The following is an 18,455-nucleotide window of genomic DNA, read 5'->3' as shown; positions in this document are numbered from 1 at the left end:
TGTCTGTCTGTCTATCCGTCTGATTGGGTCTCTGCCTTATTCTCAGGCCAGGTTTTTTGTTTGCTGGCTGCAGGCCTCGCTCCCCGACTGACTGAACAACTACCGGGCCGTGTGTCAGAATCAATGACTGTGACTGACTGTCTGCCCATTTATGGCCACATTTCTGAGTTCCAAATCGCTCTGTGTCGCAGGCCTGTCTCTGTCCCTTCGGATCACAACACACCCACAAGCTTCACGACTGAATGCAGGTTTGGTCAGTCTGTCCTCGCAGGTCCTTCGGAAGCTAATGATTTTGAACTGAATTATTTTTCCTGAGTGACTTGTGAAGCTTTGTTCAGTGATATGTTTGCGAAAGAGAACGGAGGAAATAGTTAGTGTGCAACTCGACATTTCTCTACATCGGAATAGAAAACGTGATTGGATGGATAGAAGAGATCTGAAAGGATGGCCGATCGGCTGTGGGTGGCACCGAATTCTGCAGTGGCTGCAGTGGTTCATTACCGGTAATGAAAATGAGGTAATATACTACCACAAGCTGCCGGTGAAAATCATTCAATTTCCCAAACTTGACCCACCGAATCAAATGAAGCTCCTGGGAAAGCTACAAGACAACGCCGGTCTATCGGGCATCGTTTTTGAAGAAACTGGCAGTTTAAAGTGGCATCTACAGCCATGCAAGTACTGCCACGTGCCGCTGCGATCGCCGAGTGGTTGAAGCGTTAAATTCAAGATCAAATGGAGTTTTCCTTCGCAGGTTTGATTTCTGCTCGCTGAATTATTGTTTAAAGATCCGTTCAATGCTCAAATGAATGAACTGGATCTAATTCACTTCATTTATCTCTCTCAGAGCATGAGAGATACTCGACCGTGGCCGGCGCTTTTAATTGGGTGCCCAATGTACTCTTGCAAAATTCAAATCGACAAGAAAGAATCTTGCCCAATCTGCAACTAAAATTCTGCTACTTTGCAGAACCACCCATTTATAAGCGACTTTATTTAGATGAATCTCACTATCTCGCCTTGTCTCTTGTCTCGATGTTGTCCCCTGATGGACTTCTCAGGCTTCCTGGAACGGTAAAGGCTGATCGAACCTGCAACACCAGCAGGGAAAGTTAAAGGAAAAAAAGATTGAGACGGTCGGAAAAGTAAAGGTGCAACCCAGCTGATAAATTCGTAGCTAATGTCTCCACATTTTTGTCTCTTCGCCCTCACAGTGAAAGGAAACAGCAATGTGAGTAAAATATACTTTTGGTAGCTTGTATAATCTGACGATGCCGAGACAGATGCCAATGTAGCTTCAGATTAACTAATTCTGAAAAGTATTATTTGAAGAAACAAGTCGTACATTGTAAAAGAATTTAGTAAAGAGAGGCTAATATTGGTGACTGGAAATAGGTAGTGTACAACTTGATATTGCTGAAAATAGGAACAGAAAACGAGAGTGGGTGCACAGAATCGGTTGGAAAGGATAGCCGATCGGCTCAAGACTATGGTGACATTTTAGACCGGCTGCAGGGCTTTCTAGCAAGCGGCTCGTTGGTCTAGGGGTATGATTCTCGCTTTGGGCGTTTTTCTACTGGAATATGCGAGAGGTCCCGGGTTCAAATCCCGGACGAGCCCTGTTATCTCACTGCTTTTTAGTGAAAAGCCACCAATTGGATTCTGACATCTTTGCAGTTGTTCGAATTGAATTATATTTGAGCTCCAGAGGACAAAGTGCAGAAGTTTCCAAGGCGCAACACACACGGAGTAAATAAAATGTCTCAAGATGATGTGGAGATTGAAGCTGAATGTGAATTTACCCCAATTTAGGCGGTCTCATTGATATTAGATGACGGGATCGAGAACCACATATCCAAGTTTGCCGATGACACAAAGATAGACAGAATTATAAGCAGTTTGGATGGAAGAATGAGATCACAGAGAGATATTACTAGATGAAATGAATGGGCAAAACTGCGGCAAATGGATTTCAACGTAAGCAAGTTTGAGGCCGTCCACATTGGACCTCAAAAAGATAGATCAGAAAACATATTAATGGATGTTACTCCAAAAAATTGACCACATGACATTTTGTGTGGATTCGTTTGTTTCTCAAGTCTGCCAAACTTTTAAAAGTTACCAAAATATTGCAATAGGAACCTTATGACCCGTACGGGGATCGAACCCGCGACCTTGGCGTTATTAGCACCACGCTCTAACCAACTGAGCTAACCGGCCATGTATACATCTTAGCTTTATGGGCTTACCCGCGTGTTGGGTAGTTTGTGTTTATTTTTACACCATCTGACAGGGTTTTACAACGAATATTGAATAAATCACATCCCTTAAACATTGTTACTTGTTTCTGTATATACTGTCTAGGATGTAGATCAAAATTAACAAACAAAGAGCACTTTAATGTCACAAATTAAATTCCGATCAATATTATTTTACTAACAATGAACAGCCCATGCATAAAACACTGCCCCGCTATAAAACCTGTGGGCAGGACCCTGAGCTACTGTGAAAATGATATCACCGCAACGTGATTCGATCACGCTGCGTTTTGACGTTGAGTCACATGTCTGTCTGTCTATCCGTCTGATTGGGTCTCTGCCTTATTCTCAGGCCAGGCTTTTTGTTTGCTGGCTGCAGGCCTCGCTCCCCGACTGACTGAACAACTACCGGGCCGTGTGTCGGAATCAATGACTGTGACTGACTGTCTGCCCATTTATGGCCCTGAATGGCCACATTTCTGAGTTCCTGACTTCGCCCTTTCTCACAGGCCTGTCTCTGTCCCTTCGGGTGACAAAACACCCACAAGCTTCACGACTGAACGCAGGTTTGGTCAGCCTATCCTCGCAGGTCCTTCGGAAGCTAATGATGTTGAACTGAATTATTTTTCCTTGCTGACTTGTGAAGTTTCGTTCAGTGATATGTTTGCGAAAGAGCACGGAGGTCATAATTAGTGTGCAACTCGACATTTCTCTTCATCGGAATAGAAAACGTGATTGGATGGATCGAAGAGATCTTAAAGGATAACCGATCGGCTGCGGCTGGTACTTAATTGTGCAGTGGCTGCAGTGGTTTATTACCGGTGGTTTATTCCCGGTGGTTTGTTACCGGTGGCTTGTTAGGCTTGGGGTATGATTCTCGCTTTGGAATATTTGACGATTGATTCTGAGCGAGGTCCAGTTTTTCAATGTTGTTTGAAGCTCAAATGAATATGAACCAGATTTAACCAACCACATTTCTCTCCTTCAAACAGATATTTCAGCAGACGTGTGTCCAATCGTCTCTTACAAGACATTTGAAGGAATCTCTCCCGAGCTCCATGTTAAATTCTTGCTCGTTCGCAGAACTTGACATTTGTTTCTATACTTTAATCTGTCTCTTGACTCTTTGTGTTTTCACCTCATGGACTTCTCAGGCTTTATTAAACGGCCAAGGATGATCGAAGCTGCAGAGAAGTGTAAAGATAGGAAGACTGAGACGGTAGGAGAAGCAAAGTTGCAACCCAGCTGATGAATTCATAACTAATGTCCACTAATGTTTCTTCGCCCTCACAGTGAAAAAAATCAGCAATTTGAGTGCAGTATACTTTTGGTAGAGCGTATAATCGGCAGATGTTGAGACAGACACCAATCGAACTGTTGTCGTGGTGATGAAAGCGCCCAATGCTAAACACTCGATCACAAGGTAACGCTGAAAATTCTTTGCTGTGAACAAGCTGACAAACGCGGCCTTTCCCACTTGTCATTTTCGGGCCAGGCAAGCTGCTCGCACAAAACAGCATTTTCTATTCGAACTACGATCGGGACAAAAGGTGATGTTCAGGCAATGACAGCACCAAGTGCAAGTAGCCATATACACGAAATAGAAAGTGAGGTAATATACTACCACAAGCTGCCGGTGAAAATCATTCAATTTCCCTAAATTGACCCACCGAATCAAATGTAGCTCCTGGGAAAGCTGCAAGACAACGCAGGTCTATCGGGCATCGTTTGAAGCAACTGGCAGTTTAAAGTGGCATCTCCTGCTGCTTCTGTGGGGAGTGAGAGAGAGAGAGAGAGACTGTCAGTATCTGCGTACAGTTTGATTTTGTACAGAACTGCAGAGAGAAACAGCAAATATACCGGGGCTGTGAGATATGGTATCTTATTCATATTTAACTACAAGAATATCCGGAATTAAATGCTGAAAGGAATGGAGAGATAAGAGGCCTGAGAATAAACACAGAGCTGAATGAACCACGAAAGAGTGAAAGAGAAATAAATGGCATCAGTTCCACAGTGTTTGGTGCGGAATGTTGAGAACTCCCCGGTGGGCTGGTGGTTCGAATTCGGTGATTTCACCGCCACGTGGTTCGATTCCCAGTCAGGGAATGAACGTTATCGAAGAATTGAGAACCTATTGAATTAACTGCATGAAGCAAATTAATCGCAGTTCGTCGTTGCATCATTGTTTGAATCAACATTAATCAACAGATACGTTTTTATTTCAGACTGAAGGAGATACTGACATGGTCATCAAGAGACAGTCAAAACTTTAATAAGATTTTTGCTCTTTGCATGTGATGAATTTTTATCATTTTACACATTGTAAGTCATAAAGTAATACAAAAAAATCAGAAGCCTTTAAACCGAGTTAGAGTCGAACCTATAATGTTTTAAACCTATTAGAAGATGCGTTATTTACTGCACCACTGGCTCAGATTGCAGAAGTAAGCAGCAGCTCACACTCTCACAGCGCTGCGAGATGAACAGGTCCCGAGTCAGCCTCGGTCATGAGCACGGGACACCACGAGTCTGAGAGCATCAAAAGGCGCTCACTAAACAATTACCAAAGAGAGGTACGTTTTTTTTCGGCCTCCGACAGCTTTGCTGGTCGAACAGAACACTTCAAAGGAGTAGATCTTTACGATCGTTGGTTCAATTCCGGCTCACAGGAGCGATCAAGCAGCAATTAGCTCAAGGCCGCTCTCGGAAGTTTACAGCTCAAAATTTTGGCGCTGTGGATCAGGACGCCTCTTTTCCTTTCTCAAATCTTAAGGCTTTCTGTGTCTGCTCGAACACGGCTGTTTTGCTGGAGCATTTGCCTCTCCTCACCAGAAGGGAGCGCCTTCGAGCTGCAACACGTCAAACCGCACTCACTTTCATGCAAAAAATCTTTTCCCAGTCAGTCAGACAGACAGACTTTCCCTGCTTCCGAAAGCTCGGGGCGGCTGTTTCTTTCCGGTAACCTGGTCTGTCTTCCACAGGCTCGGGCTCTTCTCAGCATCATTCATGATTAGTGTGGTTTTCCGTTCTGCTGTTGTTCACTTGCTGATACTTGATACCGTCGATTGTAGCAAAGTAATTAATGTATTCAGGGAGCGAGCCAACCCAAGGCAAGATTTCTCTGCTGGTCGTGGAGGTGCTTGGAGGCGAGTGCGAAGCAGCTGCTGTGAAGGACAATTCGTTCTTATATTTCTTGCTGGTTTACTTAAAAATAAACCTGCCGTGGACGGATATCGGGTTAATTTTCTGGAAGGATCAAATCAACAGCTCAGAAAAATCAACTAAAGCCAAAGGAACAAAAAAATCTCGGTAATTGTAAAGGATTAAATGCCGGAATTCAGAATCCAACCCACGCCTCCAGGAGAGGTGGAGACCGAAAAGCAACGCCTGAGACCCGTTCGGCTGTCCAAACTCCGAAACTGTGATTTACTGACCCTGATTTGCCCAATGAGGCGCCAAGAAAGTTTCACGTGGTCCGGTTTTCGGTGGATGCTGTTGGAAGGCAAAAGGATCCCGCATTGGTCAGAAATCAAACCTTTCAGGTGGTGAGCGAGAATTCGCCCCCTGAACCACCAATACTTACATCATCAGTAAATGCATGTGTCCTTTTGAAATCTTATCTGAAAGAACATGCAGTCGGACAGAGCTCCTGTGATAACCCAACTCAGTCTGACCGAGAGCCATGCAAGAACTGCCATGTGCCGCTGCGATCGCCGAGTGGTTGAAGCAATAAATTAAAGATCAAATGGAGTTTTCCTTCGCAGGTTCGAATTCTGGTGGCTAAATTATTATTGAAAGATCCGTTCATTGCTCAAATGAATGAACTAGATCTGATTGACTTCATTTATCTCTCTCAGACCATGAGAGATACTCGAGCGTAGCTGGCGTTTTTAATTGGGTGCCCAATGTAAGCTTGCAAAATTCAAATACACAAGAAAGAATCTTGCCCAATCTGCAACTAAAATTCTGCTACTTTGCAGAACCACCCATTTATACTCTACTTTATTTACATGTATCTCTCTATCTCTCCCTGTCTCTTGTCTCTTTGTTTTGTCCGCTGATGGAATTCTCAGGCTTCCTGGAACGGTAAAGGCTGATCTAACCTGCAACACCAGCAGCGAAAGGTAAAGGAAAAAAAGACTGAGACGGTCGGAAAAGTAAAGGTGAAACCCAGCTGATCAATTCGTAGCTAATGTCTCCACATTTGTGTCTCTTCGCCCTCACAGCGATAGAAAACAGCAATTTGAGTAAAGTATACCTCTGGTAGCTTGTATACTCTGACGATGCCGAGACAGATGCCAATGTAGCTTCAGATTAACTAATTCTGAAAAGTCTTATTTGATAAAACAAGTCGTACATTGTAAACGAATTTAGTAAAGAGAGGCTAATATTGGTGACTGGAAATAGTTAGTGTACTACTTGATATTGCTGTACATCGGAATCGAGAACGAGATTGGATGGACAAGAGCGGTTTGAAAGGATGGCCGATCGGCTGAAGAGGGTGGTGAAATTTTAAACTGGCTGCACGGCCTTGCACCCAGTGGCTCGTTGGTCTAGGGGTATGATTCTCGCTTTGGGCGTTTCATTAATTGAATATGCGAGAGGTCCCGGGTTCAAATTCCAGACGATTCCTGTTATATCAATGTTTTTAGTGAAAAGTCACCAATTGGATTCTGACATCTTTGCAGTTGTGAGAATTGAATGATAGTTGATGTCCAGATGATAAAGTGCAGAAGTTTCCCAAGGCGCAACACACGCGGAGTAAATAAAATGTCTCAAGATGATGTGGAAATTGAAGCTGAATGTGAATTTAACCCAGTTTGGGCGGTCTCATTGATATTCGATGACGGGATCGAGAACCACATATCCAAGTTTGCTAATGACACAAAGATACATAGAATCGGAAGCAGTGTAGATGGAAGAATGAGATTACAGAGAGATATTACTAGATTAAGTGAATGGGCAAAACTGTGGCAAATGGATTTCAATGGAAGGACGTGTGAGGCCGTCCACTTTGGACCCAAAAAGTTTAGATCAGAATACTTTCGAAATGGTGAATTACTCGAAACTATTGAGGTTCAAAGGGACTTAGGGGTCTATGTACATCCATCATTAAAATGTCATGGACAGGTACATAAAATTATCAAAAAGGCTAATGGAATGTTGCCCCTTATATCTGGAGGGCTAGAATACAAAGGGGGTAAAAGTCATGCTGCAGCTATATGAAGCTTCTGGTTAGACCAAACCTGGAGTACTGTGATCAATTCTGGGCACCGCACCTTAGGAAGGATATATCGGCCTTCGAAAGAGTGAAGCATAGATTTACTAGAATGATACCTGGATTCCAAGCGTTAAATTACGAGGAGAGATTATACAAACTAGGGTTGCATTCCCTGGAATTCAGAAGATTAAGGGATGATTTGATCGAAGTTTCAAGATATTAAGGGGAACTGAAGGGGTAGATAGAGATGAACTATTTCTGCTGGTTGGGAGTCAAGGATTAGGGAACATCGTCTAAAAATTAGAGCCAGGACTTTCAGGAGAAAAGTTAAAAAACACTTCTACACGCAAAGGTTGGTAGAAGTATGGAACACAGTTCTGCAAACGGCAGTTGATGCGAGATCAATTGTAAATTTTAAATCTGAGATTGACAAGTTTTTGCGAACCAAAGGTATTAAGAGATATGGGGCTAAGGTGGGTTTTTGGAGTTAGGTCACAGGTCAGCCATTTTTTTGAATATTCATGGGATGTGGGCGTCTCTGGCAAGGCCAGCATTTATTGTCCATCTCCAATTGCCTTTGAGAAGGTGGTGGTGAGTCGCCATCTTGAGCCGCCGCACTAAGTGCGGTGAAGGTTCTCACACAATGCTCTTAAATTGGGAATTCCAGGATTTTTACCCAGTGACGATGAAGGAACGGCAATATATTTCCAAGTCGGCATGGTGCGTGACTTGGAGAGGAACGTGCAGGCGGTGTTGTTCCCATGTACATGCTGCCCTTGTCCTTCTAGGTGGTAGAGGTCGTGGGTTTGGGAGGCGCCGTTGAAGAAGCCTTGACGAGTTGCTGCAGTGCATCTGGAGGATGGTATACACTGGAGCAGCGGGGCGACGGTGGTGAAGGTAGTGAATGTTTAGTGTGGTGGATGGGGTGCCAATCAAGCGGGCTGCTTTGTCCTGGATGGTATCGAGCTTCTTGAGTGTTGTTGGAGCTGCATCCATCCAGGCAAGTAGAGAGCATTCCATCACACTTCTGACTTGTGCTTTGTTGATGATGGAAAGGCTTTGGGGAGTGAAGAGGTGATTCACTCGCCGCAGAATACCCAGCCTCTAACCTGCTCTTGTAGCCACAGTACTTATATGGCTGGTCCAGTTAAGTTTCTGATCAATTATGACCCTCAGGATGTTGATGTGAGGGATTGTGCGATGGTAATGCCGTTGAAAGTCAAGGGGAGGTGGTTAGAAAGTCTCTTGCCTGGCACTTGTCTGGCACGAATGTTACTTGCCACTTATCAGCCCAAGCCTGCATTTTATCCAAGTCTTGCTGCATGCGTGCACGGACTGCTTCACTATCTGAGGGGTTGCGAATCAAATTAAACATTAGCAGCAGCGAACACCGCGATTTCTGACCTTATGATGGAGGGAAGGTCATTGATGAAGCAGCTGAAGATGGTTGGGCCTAGGACACTGTCCTGAGGAACTCCTGCAGCAATGACCTGGGGCTGAGATGATTGGCCTCCAACAACCACTACCGTCTTCCTTTGTGCTAGGTATGACTCCAGACACTGGAGAGTTTTCTCCTTAATTCGCATTGACTTCAATTTTAATAGGGCTTCTTGATGTCACATGCTGCCATGATGTCAAGGGCAGTCACTCTCACCTCACCTCTAGAATTCAGCTCTTTTGTCCATGTTTGGACCAAGGCTGTCATAAGATCTCGAGCCTGTTTGTCCTGTTGGAACCCAAACTGAGCATCGATTAATAGGTTATTGGTGGGTTCGTGCCGCTTGATAGCACTGTCGACGACACCTTCCATCACTTTGCTGTTGATGGAGAGCAGACTGATGGTGCGGCAATTGGCCGGATTCGATTTGTCCTGCTTTTTGTGAACTGAATGGCGGAACAGGCTCGTTGGGCGAAATGGCCGACTCCTGTTCCCGTGTTCCTCATTGGTGCAGAATGTAAAACGATCCTGCATTGGCCAGGTATCAAACCCGGGTCGCATAATCAGCAGGCGAGAATTCAACACCAATACCACCAATCCTCACTTGGCTATTTGCTGCATGTGTCCATTTGGAATCCTGTTTGAAAACACATGCAGTCTGGCGGAGGTCCTGTGACAACCCGACGCAGACTGGCCTGCAGCTGTGCAAGAACTGCTGTGTGCATCTGCGATGGCCCAGTGTTTGAAGAGTTAGACTCATACCCCACTGGAATTTTCTTGCACCGGTTTAAATTCTACTCGGTTAGTTACTGTTCAACGATCTGTTCAATGTCCAAATGAATAAACTGGAACTAATTGACCGCATTTACCTTTTTCAAAGCAGGAGAGGCATTCCACCGTGGCGGGCGCCCATTGTTCTCCAGCAAGATTTCAAGACACGAGAAGGAATATCTCCCAATCAGTATCTTGAATTCTGCTAGTTTGCAGAACCTGGCATTTATACTCTTTGTTTATTTGCATGCATCTCTGTATCTGTCACTGACTCTGTCTCTTGTCTCTCGGTTTCGTTCCCTTTTAGAATTCTCAGGCTTCCAGGAATGTGAAAGCTGATCTAACCGGCAACACCAGCAGGCTGAGATGTTAGGAATGTTAAAGTTACAACCCAGCTGATGAATTCATAGCCAATGTCTCCACATTTATGGAGCTTCAGAGCAATTCATTCTGCAATGTGTTTCATTATAATACAAGTCGTACATTCAAAACGAATTTGTTGAAGAGAGGATAATATTGTTGACTTAAAATAATTGGTGTTGAATCTGATCTCGCTGTACATCATATATTGTAGAAGAAAGCGAGAATGGATGTCCATGGTGTTCTGAAAGGATGGCTGATCGGCTGCGTGGCAGCGAAATTTTACAGTGGCTGCACGGCTCTGTTGCCAGTTGGTCTTTGCATCTGATTCTCGCTCAGGGAGTTTCACTGGTTCAAATCCTGGAGCTCTTATCCACTTTCACTTGATTTCCCACGAAAGCCGAAATAAAGTTTCACTCTCTTCGGTCCTCCATAAATCCTGCTGTCGCAGCCTCTCTCACTCCGGGAGCTGGGGAATAACGGAAAACTGGTGGGTTTGTTGTCCCATCTGGAATGCGGTTTTGAACTGGTGTTTTTCGCCGAGACAGCGCTGCAGGAGCCTTTAATGATCACTCACAAATCAGCTGAACACGGTCGGAATGTGCAAACCATATTGCTTTTCCGAAATAAAGGAGTGACGTTCATTGTGAAAACACGGTAGCAGTCTGGTCTCGCTCACTGCACAGATATCAATATCTGAATGAACCAGCTCTACGGCAACCATTGAGTCCTCCCTTCGGACCTTGTCTGTGAAGAAGAATTCTGAGTTCCGTACAGCCAATCTCGGATTTTTAAATATTTGTCATGTGTCTGCTATCGGACCGTAGGGTCAATGGTGGAATATCAGCCGTGCTCCGCTGGCAATTTTGACCGTGCATTTTCTTGCAGACGAAACACACATTGGAAACCTGGCGCTGTGAGGCAATGCATCCTGAGGTAAAAGTTATCCTGGGCGGGCTTAAACCAGCAACCTTGCAAATCAAAGCCGAACGCGCTAACCGATTACGCCACAGAAACACCATGTGCTTTATACTAAACCATTAATTCACCGCGCGAAAGCTTGAGTTTGCAGCGACCAATACAGCAGCTGTCTACAATCGGTTCACTTTTCTAAAATAAAAGGTGTACAGCTAGCACGAGTGAAGATCTGTGCTGTATTATTTCTGAGCATCAAACCCACTTTGCCCCATAAATACCTGTATGTTTGAAGGCTCAGCTCTTGGTGGTAGAGAGGATTGGTTTTTTAGCTGTTATTTGACCAGGCTCCATTTCAGTAATATTCCCGTTACCAGAAAATGAGATGAGATGAAACGAGCAGGTCTAACCTGCCGTTCTGTAACACGACACGGCATCTACAAAGTTGCCTCTTTGCACTTACAGTGAAGCGGAGGGCAGTTTTCACCCTTAAACCAGCAAGTTAGGTGACACGGTAAATAGTGTAGATTGGAGCAGAAAGCAGCAAAGGGCCATTGATGATTAAATGAGAGGCTAAAACTGTGACAGATGGAGTCCAATGTGGGGAAGTGTGATATAATCCACTGAGAAACTAAGAAAGATCAGAGTATTTTCTAAATGGAGAGAAGTTAGGAACTATCGAGGAGCGGAGAAATTCAGGGGTGCAACTCCAGAAATCATTGCGTCAACTGAGTTTTTTACTGATCTTCTGGCTGGCAGCTGGTGTTCACGAGAGAATGGTTTCACTTTTGTGCTGCGGGTTCGATTCTCGGTCAAGGAAATAATTTTAACAAACCAATTATGAACATTACGAATTTAATACACGAAAGCGATGATTCTCTGTGAAAGATGAATAATTGTAATCGTCATTAATGAAACGATAAATTTCTGCTGCAGACCGGTGCAAATACTGACATGGTTAACAAGTGACAGCGAAACTTTGTGCTTTGCATGTTACGAACTTTCATCGGTTCTCATTTCCCAGACAGTAATTTAAGAGTCTGTTTAAAATGTTCAGTGTTTATGACACCAGGACTGTGATAGAGCCGTTGTTAAATTGAACAGGAACAAACAATTGGCGGCGCATTTTCAAAGGTGAAGCTCAGCCCTGGAGGGCCATCAGGAGTAACTTCCCAAATAACTTTTCCGCCTGGGATCTAACCGGGGACTTTTCGCATGTCAGGCGAACGTGACGACCGCTAAACTAGGGAAACCGTTGCTCAGTTTATAGCACTGTGTCGCTTCTCCGTTAGACAACATCACTTCTGTCCCACACGAAACGCCGCCAATCCTCTTCCGCTTTCCTTCACAAACATCTCAATGATCAAAACCTCACAAGTTACACAGGAAAAAATCTTCCAAATTTCAAAATCATTAAACTCCAGAAGGAACTAAGATGTTAATTCATGGGATTTAGGCGTCGCTGGCAAGGCCAGCATTAATTGCCCATCCCTAATTGCCCTTGAGAATGTGGTGGTGAGCCGCCTCCTTGAACCGCTGCAGTCCGTGTGGTGAAAGTTCTCCCACAATGCTGTTAGATAGGGAATTCCAGGATTTTGACCCAGCGACGATGAAGGAATGACGAATGACGACAGCACTCCAAGTCGGGATGGTGTGTGACTTGGAGGTGAACGTGCTCTTCCCATGTGTCTGCAGCCGTTGTCTTTCTAGGTGTTGGAGGTCGCAGGCTTGGGAGGTGCTGTCGAAGAAGCCTTGGCGAGTTGGTGCAGTGCATCTTGTGGATGGTACACACTGCAGCAGATTAAAGTTGCGTTCAGTCAAAGTCGGTGTGTGAATGTTGTGTGTGTATTGTCTTCCTGAGAGACAGAGACAGGATTGTGACACAGAGCGAAGACATGAACACAGAAATGTGGCCATTCAGGTCCATAAAAAGGCAGACAGTCAGTCAAAGTCATTCATTCCGACACACAATGCGGTACTTGGTCATTCAGTCGGGGAGTGAGGCCTGCAGCCAGCAATCAAAAAGCCTGAGAATAAGGCAGAGACGCATTCAGACGGATATACAGGTAGACAGGAAGATAGACAGACAGACAGGCAGAGAAGCAGACCGTATCCTTTGCCTTTTTTCCTGATTTGTCAGTAATAATTTTAAACAGCTTCTGGATCCATCCCTTCCTTTAATCCTGTGCAGCAGCAGTGACAATAACTTTGTGGATTTGAGGGTTGAGCAGCAAAAAGTGTTATTAATGGGAGTAGTGGGACTGAGAAATGCTTAAACAGCCGGCACCCTGTAAAACAGAGCGCCAAGTATCGGTTTAAATAAAGTCCTGAACTGACAGAGGGGAGGGAAGATGAGGATTGAATTAAATCCCAATTCACTGAATCTAAACAAGGTTTAAATAAGTGAATCTTTCAGGAGTGGGATTCCTGAGCCTGTGTGTGAGCTGAAACTGGATCGGTCCCGTTCAGTAAAAGAGACCGGCAGGCGGATCCCAGACAGGGCTCAGGCCGGGACCGGGCAGCGGCTGGATGAGAGAGCGGGGCTCCTGCGCTGTTGCTGCGACTGCTTCCGCCTCTGTGAGTCCCTGCGGCGGCCGGTACTGATTTCCCTCTTATGGATCCGGCTCCAAGCTTTCGTTGTGAACCTCGTGGCGCAACGGTAGCGCGTTTGATTCTAAATCCAAAAAATGCGTGTTCGAATTATGTTGGGAATTTTGCATTTTCGCAACGTTTCAGTGTCACTCTGTTTTATCGCGGGGCAGTCTTTCAGGGATGGTCCATTCACTGTATGTAAAATAATATTTATCATAGAATGAACACACCACAGAAGGAGGCCATTCGACCCATCAATTCCTTACCTGCCTTTTGTAAGAACAATCCCATTGGTCCCATTCCCGGTCCCTTTCCCCCTGGCCCTGCATTTTCCTCTTCAAGTATTTATCAAATTCCTTTTTGAAAGCCACGATTGAATCTGCTTCCATCACCTTTTTCAGGCAGCGCATTCCAGATCATAACTATTCGCTGCGTAAAAAAGATTTTCCTCATGTCGCCTTTCGTTCTTTTGCAATCACCTCAAATCTGTGTCCTCTGATTCTCGACACTTCCGCCAATGGGAGCAGCTTCTCTTTATTAACTTTATCTGAACCCCACATGACTTTGAACACTTCTATCAAATCTCCTCTGAACCTTCTCTGCTCCAAGGAGAACACCCCCAGCACGGCGTAAATGCGGTCAATTAGCTCCAATTTATTTTTTTGGGCATTAAACAAAACGTGAAAGACGAGCAAGGCATTGTGCGAACGGAAATCACTGCTTTAAGACAATAAATCCAATGGCTGCGAGGGAGCAGAGTTCAAATCCTACTACTGATAGAATCTCTGGCAATGTTCGTTTTGACCTGTTCGCAGAAAACCCGATTGTTGTGCGATAGAGCAGAGGATGTGAAAGAAGCTGAAAGTGAAAGTGCAGATATTAGTTTCATCACAGTTACTGGACACGTTTCCACAGGTAAGGACCTCTCACCTTAAGTTTCTTTCCAGTAGAGTTGGACAGGTGATCAGAGTGACCGGACTCGAGCGGCGCAATCGGTCAGTGCGCGGTCCTTATACAACAGTACAGGATCGGGAAAAGCCGAGGTTGTTAAATCGAGTCTCAGCTAAGTCAAAGAATCCTTTGCCTTGTGAACATTACGACCGGAGTTGAAGGTACAATTGGTTTGTTCCAAAGTGCATCTACTTATTTGTATTGCCATGTGATTCCTCCGGACTACGCTGTTGCAATAGCAGATGAGATGTTTAGTATTACTTGTATACAGGAGGGAGGCTACGGTTTTGGAGACACAAACTATGATTTTGATCCATCTACAAATTGTGGGATTTAACTGGAGCTTTGAACCAGCGCCTTCGACCGCTCAGGCAGGATACTTTCCATCCTGCACTTCAGGAGGTATTTTTACAGGAATAGAATTACTGCAAGCAAGAATTCTACCCCTGAAGCAAAATTCTCACACGGCAGCAGGATGCATGTGTCCAGTTAGAAACCTGTCTGAAGGAACATGCAGTCTGACAGAGCCGGAAGTCCAGCAGATTGACTTTCGGTCTGAGCAGATGATGAGCCTCCTCCTGTTTCGCCAATTCAGCTCAGAATGGATTTAGAATCATGAATTCGGGTGTGACTGGAGCCACTGGTGTAAGATGAAGTGCAGGGGGCAGTTTCCCGTCCTTGACGGACATTAAAGACCCTGTTTTGGATTTGCTGCAAAATTTCACTCCCCAGCTCTGAACTAAAACACAACGCTGGTGGGACTTGAACCCACAACCTTTGAATACCACTTCTTAAACTGTTAAACGTAGAAATCCAACACGCTGTCCATTGCGCCACAGAGTCAATTGTGCAATGTGAGCGAGAGCGGGGATCCTCTGCTGTGGTTGAGGCGGTCAGGCGACTCCTGCTTCCGCCTCTCACATTCCGAGAGCCGCGGCGGCAGTCTGCACCGATCGCCGTCCAATGGATCCGGCTCCAGCCGCTTGTTGTGGGCCTGGTGCAAGAACAGTCGTGTCTGACACCACATCAGAAGGTTTCGTGTTTTGAACCAGGTTGAAATCACAGCATTTTCAATGTGGCTCAGGGTCCTGCCGACTGATTTTAGATCGGGACAGTGTTTTAGGGATGGGATGTTCAGTGTTTGTACAACAATATCAACATTAATTTTGATACAATAATGAGCTTTTTTTCTGTTACTTTCTGTTTACACCCTCTCCAGTTTTATGGAGAAACAGTTAACAACGTTTAAGGGATGTGGTGTGCAGTGTTTGTGGAATCAGTGTAATTAAATTTGATACTTTCATCTGTTCCTTCTCCAACCCAGACCCTTATCATTAGATTTGTACCTTCACCCTGTTTAAAATAGGTTACTCAGTGATAGAAATAAATCAGGAACAACTCTGAAACCTCAGTGGGTATATTTGTTCCAATGCTTTGTGATGGTCTCGATTTCCATTCAAATTTTCGATCAGCAATTCCCAACGGGTATTTTGGGTTTCACAAACTAATTTAAGGAATTGACTGGTTCCTGGAAATGATCCAGTGGGGATTTCCTTAACCGTACAGATATAGAAATAAATATATTCCATCATTTCACAAACGACAGTTGTGTAAATAAATATATTGCGATATGTAAGATGGAAAAGCAGCTCTTCATGTTCATAAACAAATTTCCTCATTTTATTTTATTAATCCACTTACGTTTCAATGAAGAACATATATTCAGAGCATCCCTCGAAACTTGAAGAATGGTAAAACAATTGCAGATTTTACAATCACATAACATGCTATCGTATAAGTAAGATTAAGGCCTACTTTGTGAAATGTTTATTCTAATTGTCTTTATGATGTTACGAGAAATATTTCTCGATGTCCGTCCCCAACTTAATGGAGAAACTAAGATGAAAACCGAAAGGATTTTTCAAAAACTATTTGGAGCGATTTGATCGGTTCCCCTTCTCCTTTCTTTAATTGTTACCTTTTGCGAATTGTTCATCTTGATCCGTTTGCTTCATTTTTTCCTCAGTCATTTATGATGAATTTTCTATCCGTTAACGTTCTTAAATATTTGATTTGTTTGCTCTCTCCATCTTGACTTGTGAACTGTTGATCTCCATGTAAAAGTCTGAAGCAGAAATGTGTTTATATTTAGGCGTGACTCTGAAGTGTGGGGCCGAGAGGTGATGCCGGATGTGTGACCGAGAGACCAACTGCAGGAGGCAGGACTGTCCGTAACCTCACATACCCTCTGTGGCATTGCTCATGGTAGGTCGGATGACAATGTTTTATATTGACTGAACTGCTATGCATACAAGACACAACGGATTTTGCTGCTGCTTTAACTCCACAAAGTATAATCACCATCAATGACCAAAGTCTCAGATCAGTTAGAATTGAATTGCTGTTGGTGAAGGGAGATTTTACAGTGGCAGGAGTTTATACATTTACAGCTCCAGGTAAACCTGCAAACCTCTCTCGCCCGTGGGTGACGTCACCATGAGATGATCACCTTCCTTTGCGCTTCTGGAGTTCTGAAGTATGATTGAACCTTACCAAAAGTTTCCTATAATTAGTAAGGAAGGAAGGTATCAGTGTAAATGTGAGATATAAACGTGGATGTTTCACTGGGTACCATGGGAACCAGATACACTGATCATTCCAGTTATTTGCTCAGCAGTAAACAGAAATCATTCTCTTCAACTGTACTCGTCCGAAGGAAAAGGAAACAAACAAAACTGCTCGGTTCTTTGTTTTAGCTTCTTCTGCTGGTTTACGTTCACTCACAGAGATAGTGACAGAGAGAGAGACTGAGAGATTGGATTGGCTTTTTCACTTAGTAATCTATTACACTTTGTAATTATTATAAGAGACGGTTCCATCGCAACTGTCCTGTGCCTGACATTCTCATTGATACTGAGATGTGCTTTAAATGAGTTTCTACTAATTGCACATTGCGGACAAAAGCTGAACGCCGAAAACTGCTCTGAAACCAGTTTCACTTTACAACCTTTAATGGAGATTGTTTGCTGGTTCCAGGTCAAGAAGTTTGTAAAATAAGCCCTCGAGAGCAGTATCCACAAAACGTGTTTTGGACACATTCGCAGATCAAATAACTTACATTAAATATAACAAATATACAAATACGTCACAGGTGTTAAGATTAACACATAATGATACGAGGAAGGAGGCATTGGTGGATCTGGTTCTGGAGAATGAGCTGGGTCACGTGGAGCAAGTGTCAGTGTCATATTTAGAGAACGGTGATCATAGTATCATAAGATTTAGATGAGTTATGAAAAAGGAGAAGGAGATATCTCGAGTAAAGTACTTAACAGGAGAAGGACCAATTTTAGTGGGTTGAGAACGTACCTGGCCAGTGTAAATTGGAATCAAAGATTGGCAGTCGAAAATGTAATCGATCAATGACTCGATGGGCCGAATGACCTCCTTTATTGCTCTAACGATATTATGATTTGTCAAGCTCAAAGTGCTTGCTGCTTCAATGAAAGCTCTGGCTGTACAAAGAACGAGCACTTCCGCGTTACAGTTCAGCAGTCCTTTCCTTGTTGGCTCCGGAATTAATACAAATACCGCCCTGTGTTATTTTGTTGTTTAATTCACAAATGAACTAAATATCAAATAGAATAAAAAGGCTCCACTGGGAATCGAACCGGGACACCTTGTCACGAAAAAGGCAATTTGCTCAGCTTTTGCAAAATAAGGAGATAAATTAAGCTGCAACGACCCCACCTCCTCTTCCTGATATCTACCTGTCACTGTCTGTTAGCGTTTGAGGCAGTTTGTATTTTTCTATTTCTCTTGTCCATTTTACTGTGTTTACCGATACGCTGTATCTCTCGCTGTGTTTACCGATACTCTGTATCTCTTGCTGTGTTCACTATTACTATCGATGTCTCTCGCTGCGTTTACCGATGATCTGTATCTC

The 18,455-nt window shown here is 44.0% G+C and overlaps 2 non-coding genes across 2 annotated transcripts; one reads left to right on the top strand and one right to left on the bottom strand.

Moving 5' to 3' along the window:
* Nucleotides 1–1,530: 1,530 nt before the first annotated feature.
* Nucleotides 1,531–1,620, top strand: trnap-ugg (transfer RNA proline (anticodon UGG)). Its single transcript is given in 2 exon segments — nucleotides 1,531–1,566; nucleotides 1,585–1,620. It is a non-coding gene; the product is annotated as a tRNA-Pro (tRNA).
* Nucleotides 1,621–2,146: 526 nt separating this feature from the next.
* Nucleotides 2,147–2,220, bottom strand: trnai-aau (transfer RNA isoleucine (anticodon AAU)). The gene has a single exon. It is a non-coding gene; the product is annotated as a tRNA-Ile (tRNA).
* Nucleotides 2,221–18,455: the final 16,235 nt, after the last annotated feature.

The sequence above is a fragment of the Heptranchias perlo genome, chromosome 20 (genome assembly GCF_035084215.1).
Source record: "Heptranchias perlo isolate sHepPer1 chromosome 20, sHepPer1.hap1, whole genome shotgun sequence".
Classification (NCBI taxonomy): Eukaryota; Metazoa; Chordata; class Chondrichthyes; order Hexanchiformes; family Hexanchidae; genus Heptranchias; species Heptranchias perlo.
The sequence above is the reverse complement of the archived record's forward strand: the minus strand, read 5'-3'. Positions and strand labels throughout refer to the sequence as shown.